The sequence below is a fragment of the Schistocerca piceifrons genome, chromosome 4 (assembly GCF_021461385.2).
Source record: "Schistocerca piceifrons isolate TAMUIC-IGC-003096 chromosome 4, iqSchPice1.1, whole genome shotgun sequence".
Classification (NCBI taxonomy): Eukaryota; Metazoa; Arthropoda; class Insecta; order Orthoptera; family Acrididae; genus Schistocerca; species Schistocerca piceifrons.
Window position 1 is genome coordinate 188,007,265 of NC_060141.1, and position 9,947 is coordinate 188,017,211.

Here is a 9,947-nt window from a genome sequence, read left to right on the forward strand (position 1 = left end):
TACAAGACCTGTGTTGTATACATAACCTGTATATCAGAATTTGCATCGATCTTGGCACTGAAATCTTCGTTATCCTATTTCCTGGGCTTCTAGATTATATGCAACCAGAATCTTCTGCATAGGAATTGAGCATGAGATTCTGCCAAGGCATGTGTGGAGCAGTTCAGGAAGATCAAAAGTAATATCACTTGTAAATATGTAATTTGCTGCAAAGAAATAATATGGATGTCAAACGCTTCTGCTTTCAGTAAAATTTCACAGATCCCCAACACATACTCCTTACTTAATTGATACAGTAGTTCGCGATTGTACTAAAGGATTAGTTCAACAACTTTTGGATATTTTATGTGAATGTAGACTTTTCCAACATATAGACTTGGTGAAAAGCTGTTTGGATTGCAGCCAGTTTGCAATACTATAAAATCGCGACGTTTCGTCGAGTGACCTACTCATCATCTTCTGGCGAAATGCTGGGATTTTGCGGATACCGTCGTACTTATATCTGCGGTGTGATCTCCCCAGAACACAGCATCAATGAAGATTTCACATCTGACTTTGAGAACACCAAGGTGCTCTGCCACGCCACTGGCTATTGATATAGTCCCATAAAGAGTCCATCGAAATTCGGATTTACGAGAATCTAGTAAACAAAGCGTAGTGGGACTTTGAATTTCGCCGCGCTACACTCGTTCCCTCAGATATAAATTATACCGTCGCAGCTGTAGGAGCGCTCGACGGCAGAGAAAATGTTTATAAAAAAATGAAGGTACAAAAATTGTAACTCTTTTTGTTTTCTACACGCTCTTGTCTCTTGAGAGCGAAGGCTTAGCACCACTTATTCGCTAGTCTTGGTATGATTTAGACGTAAAAAATTTTTCGTTAGTCATGGTCTGATTAAGACGTAAAAACTTATTGATGTGCAAACATATTGTATTGTGGAAGCTTGTATGAAATTTGGAGAATGGAAGCAGCTGTAAAATGCATTGCATTCAATATCAAGATGGTTTCAATTCGTAGACATTAGTAATTCCTGGACGATGAAGTTTACTGCAAGGTTTTGGAGCAGCTACGACTTTTTCATGCAGAAATCTACGCCATTTCCCCCTGTTAATCACAGTTTGTTATTCTCTGTTCCCTTTCAAATAATTTTGTAGTGGGAATTGGTTTGACTTTGATCAGAAACGCCACAAGGACCACCCCAACATAGGCTTTTCCAAATCACGAAGTCCGATAGCTTTTCTGTAATACGAGGTTCCATTTGCATTTCATTATTTCCTTTTTTCGCGGTCATCAACGATTTTAAAACCCCCTTTTTATTCACCATTTCTTCCCACATTTTCAACCTTTTCTTTTCTTATCTTTTTCTTTTTTATTAACCACTACAGAAGAATACTAACAGAGAGCGAAATGGAATCCAAAGATAGCAGCAATTCATCGAGGGCGCCCCCACCACCGTCCTCGTAGGGAGACAGGGCTGGATTTGACAGAGACGCAGACGACACGCCCATTACCTCCAGCACTGCGACTTAACTCCCGACCTGGCCCACCGGCCTCTTGGCATCCAGCATCCCAGAGCCACGTGAAGGGGGTATACTGCAGATATAAGCAGGATGGTATCCGCAGTATCTCGACACTTTGCCAGAACATGACGAGTATGTCATTTATTGAAATGTCTCGGTTTTATAACACTACCTCTCGGCTGGAAACCATAGAACTTTTCATCAATTTAATAATTTCTTTGAAAAATCTCGTATTGTAGCCTTGATCTACAGATAAAATTCTTTATTTATACGATACAACGAGTATCAGTCAACTGACCATCATCAGATTCATAAAGTTATTCTTAGGATCGTGATAGACGAAACATAAAGTCATTATTTTGCATAACATGGTGCTGTAAATACTTTTATGAACCTGATAATGGCCAGACAACTGAAACTGATTGCACAGGATAAGTAAAGTATGTATTGTAACAACATCTCAAGGAGATAATACGGCGTTCTTCAACTATATAAGAGCTGTGGGGCCTCATCTCCCGAAAATGTAATATTTTCTTATCGTACAGTAATGGACTCTAATTCACTCTGCGTCTAACATATTAGTGAACGTCATTACAAAAACATCAATGTAGTTGACGTTTTTGTATGTTGGATGTTTGGGTGATTAATTTTCCTTGGAGCAGCATACGACATGTACATCTCTTTGTTGCAGTTGCAGTGACATCAGGTATCACTTGACTAAACTCAGTGTCAAGAAGTTCAACAGGAATACCTCAGACCAACAAACTGAAGAACTACAGAGCATAATCTAAAGAAATAATTACTCCAAATAGAGGTAACTTTAATTCAGTAAGTTGAATTTATCCCTCACACTTGTTTATTTATGTCTACTAAAGTATGAGAGCTTCCAAGCAGTCCACTAACTTCAAGCAAAAGTATTACTGGTAAAGCTATGGAAAATCTCATACCTTTACATCTGCTGCCACTTATTAATGAACGAACATCAAAATCACTACTGAAGTATCATAAACTATAAACTAGTATAAAATCAACTTTGATCCTCTACTCAATACATGCAACTATTGTCAAGTACAAATGCTTTCTTTTTTTACATAGACACTTCTTTTACTTTTATTCTCATTCTCTGCATAAATTCTCTGAATTTCATATGTATGCGTATACACATGGTTACACAGTATCAACTGATCAGTGGTTTGATTCACCTTAAATTTTTATATGTATTGCTATGGTTTATGCAAAGCTACATTCACCTTAATAGCGAATAACTTAATGAGACAGTAGGTTAAATTCTTTTCCAATAACCATTTAACACTAATTTTGACTGACAGTATTTAAAGTAAAAATTCTCTGAAGCCCTGGTGGATTTTAGTGTGCAGGTGGGGCGTTTGCTGGTCTCCCAAACCAATCTGATTCCGTGACATGACTATGCGTGATGGAATACGTCAGACATATAGACAGGCGACTGAGAACAAATAAGTACACCCACGCATCACTTGTTGTGTGTGAGATGCAAGGAGCAGCACCTCTGACGGTTCAGATGATGATTGGGACAGGCTCTAAGTGGCACACTAGCAAAGGACACAATTCTCACCGTTTAGGTAAAGACTTTCTGTTCTTTACTAGTGAAGCGCCAGTACAAGAGTGACTTCTTCTCTTTCTCTAGCTATCCTCACCAGCTCGGTAGCATAGCACCTTTACATGCTTAGACTACACCCACTTTAGCACAAGCCTATCATCAGCTGGAGCTCGGCATTCGAAGCTGGGAGACCGCCCCCTGATGTGCATACACAGATTTGACCAACAAGCTACTTTAAAAATTAGTTGGGCGGAAAGGTAAAAGATTCAACTTTCCGGCCTCGTTCCCATGCATTTACCCCGTGTCTTTGGTAAAAGCGTGACCTGGATGGAACCGCTGCCCTCCATACAAAAATCGTTAACTCTCCCGTTGTGTCCATTTCGAACTTTCCAAGGAATGGCCATAAATTCGCTAAAACCCACGTTCCTTCACATATATGTTTTGTAGCAGAGTCTGGACGCCTGGGCGCCACTGTCGTGTCCCATGAAAGTTCGCAGAAGCTCACAGCCGTCTCATTGGCTTCCTACATAACAAGGGCTCATCCTCTGCTTTATTGCTGGTCATCAATGCTCTGCTCATAGCTGCAGTACAATGAGACCGACGGAATTGGTACTCCACAAACGTTTTTATCAGGTTCCGCTGAAAAAACGCTCTCCTCAGCCTTCAGACGCTGTATGCTTTTACTGCAGTCAATTAACTCAGCACTCTCTTCCTTTGAATGCAGGTAAAGCTTACCGCTATTCCTTCACTAGAGAACACCAGCAAGAGCGTTAACTACTGCCAACCATTTCATCATATGAATGAAGTCAGATCATATCCAGTATAGCAAGCAAGTAATAAAGATAATCTTCGCTAAGAACATTGAGCAGCATGACACTTTATCAGAAGTGAGAGTGCCCTGCAGTCTCTCAAAGGGAGTAAGGTCTTTTTGCCTTACAGTGACCTTTGGTTTTTTGAGATGTGAGCACAAGCAGATGGAGGTTGATTCTACCAAATACTATTGTTGGCTGAAGCTGAAACAGGAGATGGTATGCTTAATGCAATAGGAGGAAGTGCATGTACTTGTATTCTTTTGTGATGAAGAACCAGTTAAAATATAATAAATATTTTTTGATATAAACATAATGACTGATTAAATGCTTAACTGTTTCGTATTTACTCCCCACAAATCTCCTCATATACACATTAAAACCTTATATGTGGGGACTGTGGATGGACAATGTCCAGTGAACACATATGCAAGGAAAGATAAACTGAGGGAAGGATATTGAAATTAAGATATTGATTAGGAGGAACAGTGGCCAATTCTGAAAATAGACACTATTTCAAATGATAACTGATTAAATGGAACACATTCAGAACACTGGAATGATGGAAGAAATACGAGAACTCCAGGGAGCAGCCTTCAGCACTGTAGAAGACACAACACTTTGCAGCAGCAACAGTTCTGGATGACAAAATAAAGTTTGCAAGAAACAAAACTGTACTTTTGCCAAGGAGCTATGCAGCAGAACAATTGACTGAAACAGTCATGGTTTTGTGCTGTAGAATAGTGAGTGATGAGTCAAGGTGAAATCTGTTAGATCTGTACTTCCTATGGTTGGCCAAAATTTTAAAATTGAACTATTACAAAATTATTGATCATGGCTCAATCCAGAAGTAATGTTAAAAGCAGTGGCATGCCTTGTTGAAGGCCACATTAAGAGTGAAAAGATACAGACGCCATTATTAGTGAATTGAGGTTACTAAAGCTACTAGAAGCATTAGTGGAAAAACAGCACAAAGAACTGGAGGAAAAAGATACCCAGTGAAGAAAAAAAAAGAGGCAGTAAGAGAGGCACAATGGTGAAGAGAACTTACAGTTTTTTGGGGCAAATATTACACAAGCCAGAAGAAGATATAACAGAATTCCAAGGTTTGGAACCGACAATCAAGATGGAGCTCCAAAACAGAATGCAGAACTACAGAATACGGAGTCAAACAGAAACAGCTGCAAACACAAGTGACGAAATCCAAGTGAGTGCAGATTTAGGTGACGAAGACTTCCAGAGAAAAGAGGCATACACAAAGAGTGAATAGCAGTGTAACTGAAATAGAGGGAGAAATGTATAAAGTGGAGGCTCTAGTAGTACCAAATTTATTTGTGGATCATGTATTGGGAACAGACTGGATGACTGAATGTCAGGGTGAAGTTAATTTTAGTGTAAGTGCTGTGAAGATTAGGAAATTTGAAAGAAAGCAAATGGTTAAATTTAAAGAGAAGAAGAATCTAGAAGACACAGGGCTACCTATAAGGATTTAGTGTTCAATGGTAGAAGAATATGGTGGGAAATGGGAACAAATAGATCATGTGAGATGCAGCGGTTTGAAAGAGTATTTGGAAGAGGAAGTACACACAATAGAGGGAAAGGAAATTACCCAGAAAATTTCAGAGAACAATGCCAAAGCTGAAGAAAAGGAAAAAAATATCAAAAACAGAAAGTGAACACAGAAAAGACAAAGACAGAAGAAAATGAGGGAGAGCCAAAAAAAATGTAGGATTCAAAACTATCTCAAAAACATGACCCATATGTCACAGAGGAAGGAAGGAAACTTATTTTATGGCATGACAAAGAACCCCAGAAAGAGAAAGAAAGAGAGACTAGAAGTGTCATTAAGTTGTAATGACAGCAAGGACACAGCGCTGCTTCGTAAAAATTTAGGAGTGTAAGCTAGTCTGCCACTTTTCGAAATGTGAATTGTGAGCAGATACTCAGGTGCAACATGATTTACTTCACGTCTTCTAGACTTAAAGACCTAACATCAAGAGTGAATTCAGATACCATTGTCACGCAGGGGATGGGGGGGGGGGGGGGAGGGGATGGTAGGGCTGCACCCTGCCACCAAGTGGCAAGCTGTATCATGCTAGGATATCAACACTGGGCAGGCACAGGAGATGTCATCCTGACCAGCACAGCAGCTATAGGTTTGGTCACTGGGGGCAATTCTACACATGTAGAGAGCTGACATCCAGCACCAGATGGAAGCCTCAGATGCCAGAGCAGCAGCTGATGTTTAGCAACAAGGCCATTTGCAGTAACAAGTGTGGTGTGTGACCCATCCTACCATGACAGACAAGTGCATCATGCTTACAAATGACGGTGTTTATCTGTGAAACTGCAAATGTGATGAAAGAAGTCCTTCTTGTTTTTTGTCAGTTTACCTGCTGTTCTTTTTTTAGATGGCATTCAAAAGTAATACTGTTGGTATACAGCATAGCGAAATAAAGACTGTATGACGGCATAGACTAAGATGGATTTGAAGTAATGGTGTGACACAACTGATAACATGAATAATGTGAACCTGAACTATAAGGTGGATGATGTTTCATGTCTAGTTACGCTCCCTAATTATTAACCAAATTTTATGCTTTGTCTGTTGCTATCTTAAACTCAAAGAACACTGAATCACATAAGTAAGGCAGATTTATTTAGCACTTGTGAATATATGCAAGGGTTTGTATTTATATTATGTGATTATAGAGTTGTCTCTAACCTTGTCATAACTGGAACGCTTGTGAGAGAAAATAACATATTACTCTAGCATACGGTTTAAATTTAATTATCTGACAGTTTTTGACCATTTTTAACTTATTGTTTCCCAAATTTTCTTGACAAATTTGTAAAACAAGTTAGTGAGGGAACAAAAGGTACCTTTGCCTTGTATTAATCTTTGGCTTTTTTCAGATGTGGAGGGCACACATTTGGCGCATTCTTGTTGTGACTTACACTCATACCAGATGCTGCTGTTGGCAGTATTTTAAGCACAAATTATTAGGCACAATGCAGTAGGAAAAAGTGTATGTGCTGGGATTCTTTTGAGTGAAGAACCAGTTTCAGTACAATAAATAATTTTTTTATGTAACTGTAGTGTTAAGAGTTATTTATCTTCCTTAATGACTGACACATTGAGTGACTTGTTACTTAACTATTTGGTATTTACTGCCCCCCTTCTCCCAGCACACAAGCACACCAATATCTTATAAGGAGACCTAGGATAGGCATCATTGTACAAGTAAATTCAGTACTTTGTTACATGCTTTGAAAATTTTGTTACAAGATAAATGAAAGATTTGCTATTTCTTTCATCTATAAAATTAAGTAATTTGTTGTACATATACTGCCTGCATAGGTAAGCATAAAACTCTACTTTTGTTCTCATTTAAAATTCACTGTTTTTAATCACTCTGATGTTTTCATGAATTATTCAATATATTTATTAGACCTACATACTTAATATACTTCTACAGAGCTGAAACCTGGCATCAAGATAGTGAGCTAGAAATTAGGAAACACAAGAAGGCAGAAAAGTTATAGTAGGCACACACATTGACACAGACAAGTACATAAGAAGCAGATGTTTTTTCATCAGATAATGACACAAGGAAGGGGAAAATAAACAAGTGAGATCACATCAGTGTCAAAGAGTTAAAAACACTTGTCAGCTAGGAACCCTGTATACATCAGACTGCCTTGTGATGAATAATCAAGGCATACATGAGAAGCAAGAAAACAAATAGAGGGACAAATATCCTGAGCCAGCCCTCCCTTCATCTTCTTGTTCTTCCTCTTCAGGTTAACATTTTCCGACCTCTTTGGATTTGTGAATGCCACTGATGTAGTAGGAAGCTAATGATCTTCACATCTGTGTTAAAGTTTCCTCATCATTTCAGCTTAGTTTGTCCATGTGGTTGATCACCATTGTTTTCCATGGTCAAAGCAAGAAACAGCCACACCAGCAAAGTCAACTACCCCATTTTCTCTCTGATGTAATTAGAAACATTATCTTCTAAATAAATGTTTATCAATGCTGTTTTCACTTCATAGATGGGACCTAAGATGTACTGGTAATAGTATGTTTGACTCCTTTCATGACTTGTAACATTCTGTAATTTGGAACTGATTTCAAGGTTTCTGCAGGTGCAATACTGAACTCAGTCCAGATTGATGGAGATGGCCATAATGTGAGATGCAAAGTCCAACTTTCTGAAATCTAAGAAAGCCCTGTTCGTGTTGAGGGTTCCTCTCAATACAGTTCAATGAGTTAATAAGATGTGATGATAGCATCAGGTGTATCACATGCTTTAGCAAAATAATAATATTTTGAAGGAAACTCTTAAGCATGGCCATAAAAATGAGGTTATAGATGGCAGCATAACCTCAAATGCACCTTCACATGTAAAACAAGGATTGATTTCCAACATTACTTAATATACCACAATGTGCAAAGAACTGCAAATTTAAGTTCCCTACCAAGGAGAACATGCAGGGCCATTCGATTAGACATGTAGAGAAGTGTATGCAGCAAATGGGGACCACACTGAATATAATCTTCTTCTTATTTAAGTTATGTGCCTTCAAATAAAATTCTCAAGCATGTGACATGACAGTTGCCTCTTCATAAAGAAAGTAATGATGACATTATGGAAAACTGAAACATTCCTTTTACAATAGTTTCTTTTAGGCCTGTCACCTTAAAATATTTCAAGCAGATCTCAGATGTCAAAACATTCAGAAATATATAGTACTAGGAGACAGAGGGCACATTAGGATTTTTCATGTTCTAACCTAAAAGAGCCAAGATTTTGATTTGCAAGACAAAAATGGCTTGAAAGCAAATTGCTGTTTTTTGTGTTATTTCTTCATACTTTTATAACACAGAAATAGAAATTATGAAATATTGACTTAGGACTTACACATATATATAAATCAAAAACATGGAGACAGTATTCATTTTATGCTTATAGTAATATCATTAGAATAGTGATCATACAAGCTCTACAATATATTCTTTCTCACCGTTGCTATACCATGATCCAGGAGCACATATTCCTTTAAAACATCCCAGCATATACCAAACACAACCGAATCCATGAATGAAAAGACTTAGTGCCATTATAATATAAGCCAACTGAAGAAATGTGATATTGACATTCAGGCGCACTGTATGGATACTGAAGTAAGTCCATATGTAGTGCTGTAATGAGAAGAAAGCAAAATCATTTATTTTTCATTTCACTTGTGGCATGGATGACATGCCATAATAACTATGATGTATACATATTACCACATACTTCCACTAAAAATCCACTGGTTCTACCTTATTCATTAAGAAATTTGGGTGAGTGGCTGAGAGACTAAATAGATAATTGTAATTCAGTATTCAAAATGTTTACGTTTTTCGTTATTTCGACAACTAATCTAAGTCTGATACCGGGAGGTACCCTAAAATAAGGATTTGTATAGGTTTCTGCCTCTATCTTTGTACAATGAGATCTATTGCTTTGTCTCAAATGATGGTGATAATGTGAAGTCTTAATCTTTCTTCCCCTCTGTCTTTCTTTTCAAAGCTACAAATTTATCAGCTACTTCTTAACCATAATTGTAATTTTTATCCCTTATAAACTAACCTCTGAGAGATTATATCAACTTGAATGATTGATACACTGTCTTCCTCTGCATGCCTTTATGCAAGAGAAAATGGATTAATTGTGACAGAATATCTACAAGTGACCAACCTACAATAAAGGGAAATGAACAAGTATATTTTATGACATAAAATATATCTGCAGACCGGCTGCAGGGGAGTATGTCTGCGCTAATTGGGACATGGGACAAATAACTTGGCCATCTAGGTAATCGTCTAAGACCAACTACCTGCATAAACTGGCGATACTGCGGGCCCCAGCAGTTCCAGGAACAAGCCCTGTCTTCTGTTTCAATTCTTCTGTAATATTTACATTTGTAGACTAGCAATAACCAACATGTGATCTGAATGCAATTGATAATGCTCGAGATCACTTGTGATATAAA